General features: G+C 31.7%; 1 non-coding gene across 1 annotated transcript; it reads left to right on the top strand.

Annotated features, from left to right (window-relative positions):
* The first annotated feature begins 369 nt into the window (after positions 1-369).
* LOC112724590 (small nucleolar RNA R71) lies at positions 370-477 on the top strand. The gene has a single exon (XR_003163745.1). It is a non-coding gene; the product is annotated as a small nucleolar RNA R71 (small nucleolar RNA).
* Positions 478-2545: the final 2068 nt, after the last annotated feature.

A 2545-nucleotide genomic window follows, 5' to 3' on the forward strand; every position in this document is an offset into this window, starting at 1 on the left:
TATTGCAGGGTTCTCAGGATCATAAGCTTCTTCTTCAGAAGATGCCTCTTGAGTACTGTTGGATGCAGCTTGCATTCCATGCAGACTCTGAGAAATCATATTGACTTGCTGAGTCAATATTTTATTCTGAGCCAATATGGCATTCAGAGTATCAACCTCAAGAACTCCCTTCTTCATAGGCGTCCCATTACTCACAGGATTCCTTTCAGAAGTGTACATGAACTGGTTGTTAGCAACCATGTCAATGAGTTCTTGAGCTTCTGCAGGCGTTTTCTTTAGGTGAATGGATCCACCTGCAGAAGTGTCCAGTGATATCTTTGATAGCTCAGACAAACCATCATAGAATATATCCAGGATGGTCCATTCTGAAAGCATGTCAGAAGGACACTTTTTGGTCAACTGTTTGTATCTTTCCCAAGCTTCATAGAGGGATTCACCTTCTTTCTGTCTGAAGGTTTGAACATCAGCTCTAAGCTTGCTCAGCTTTTGAGGAGGAAAGTACTTGGCTAAGAAAGCCGTGACCAGCTTATCCCAAGAGTTCAGGCTGTCTTTAGGTTGAGAATCCAACCATAATCTAGCTCTGTCTCTTACAGCAAAAGGGAAAAGCATGAGCCTGTAGACTTCAGGATCTATTCCATTAGTCTTAACAGTATCACATATCTGCAAGAATTCAGTTAAGAACTGAAAAGGATCTTCAGATGGAAGTCCATGAAACTTGCAGTTCTGCTGCATCAGAGAAACTAATTGAGGTTTCAGCTCAAAGTTGTTTGCTCCAATGGCAGGAATGGAGATGCTTCTTCCATGTAAATTGGAATTAGGTGTAGTAAAGTCACCAAGCATCTTCCTTGCATTATTATTATTTTCGGCTGCCATCTCCTCTGCCTGTTCGAAAATTTCTGAAAGGTTATCTCTGGATTGTTGTATTTTAGCTTCTCTTAATTTTCTCTTCAGAGTCCTTTCAGGTTCTGGATCTGCTTCCACAAGAATGTTCTTATCTTTGCTCCTGCTCATATGACAAGGAAGAATGGACAGAAAAATGATAATAATAATAGGGATCCTTTATACCACAGTATAGGGATCCCTTTGTGAGTGGAAGAAAAGAGGGGGAGATAAAGAATGTGATGTAAAGGAAGAAATGCAACTGTACGAATGGAAGAGATGTGAGATGAATAAATAGAATGAGATGGGGGAGGAATAATTTTCGAAAATTATTTTGAAAAAGAGTTAGTGATTTTTGAAAATTGGTTTTTGAAAAAAAATGTTTGTAATTTTTTTTTTCGAAAATTAGAATTTAAAATTTAAAATAATAGTTAATTAAAAAGAAATTTTTGAAAAAGGGGGAGGTATTTTCGAAAATTAAGAGAGAGAGAGTTAGTTAGGTAGTTTTGAAAAAGTTAAGAAACAAACAAAAAGTTAGTTAGTTAGTTGAAACAAATTTTGAAAAGATAGGAAGTTAGGAAGTTAGAGAAGATATTTTGAAATCATATTTTTGAAAAAGATAAGATAAGAAGATATTTTTTTTGAAAAGATATGATAGGAATTAGTTTTGAAAAAAAGATTTGATTTTTAAAATCACAATTAATGACTTGATTCATAAGAAATCACAAGATATGATTCTAGAACTTAAAGTTTGAATCTTTCTTAACAAGCAAGTAACAAACTTCAAATTTTTGAATCAAAACATTAATTGTTTATGTTATTTTCGAAAATTTGGTATAAAAATAAGAAAAAGATTTTTGAAAAATATTTTTGGAATTTTCGAAAATAACTAATAATTTTGAAAAAGATTTGATTTTTGAAAAAGATTTTGAAAAAGATAAGATTTTCAAATTGAAAATTTGATTTGACTCATGAGAAAGAATTTGATTTTCAAAAATTTTTGAAAAAGTCAATCCAAATTTTCGAATTTGATGAGAGAAAAGAGGAAAGATATTTTTTTTTTATTTTTGAAATTTTTATGAAAAACATGAAAATTATGCAATGCATGAAATTTTTAGATCAAAACAATGAATGCATGCAATAATGCTATGAATGTCAAGATGAACACCAAGAACATTATGAAGATCATGATGAACATCAAGATCACATTTTTGAAAAATTTTTTATGCAAAGAAAACATGCAAGACACCAAACTTAGAATTCTTTAATGCTTAGACACTAAGAATTCAAGAATGCATATGATAAACATGAAAAGACACAAAACAAAAAATCATCAAGATCAAACAAGAAGACTTACCAAGAACAACTTGAAGATCATGAAGAACACTATGAATGCATGATATTTTCGAAAAATGCAAGATGCATATGCAATTGACACCAAACTTATGATATGACTCAAGACTCAAACAAGAAACAGAAAAAATATTTTTGATTTTTATGATTTTCTAATTTTTTTGGATTTTTTTTTCGAAAATTATATGAAAAAGAAAAATAAGGATTCCAAAATTTTTAATATGAATTCCAGGAATCTTGCATTCTTAGTCTAAAGCTTCAGTCCAGGAATTAGACATGGCTTACTAGCCAGCCAAGCTTTCAATGAAAGCTC

Source organism: Arachis hypogaea, chromosome 11 (genome assembly GCF_003086295.3).
Source record: "Arachis hypogaea cultivar Tifrunner chromosome 11, arahy.Tifrunner.gnm2.J5K5, whole genome shotgun sequence".
Taxonomy (NCBI): domain Eukaryota; kingdom Viridiplantae; phylum Streptophyta; class Magnoliopsida; order Fabales; family Fabaceae; genus Arachis; species Arachis hypogaea.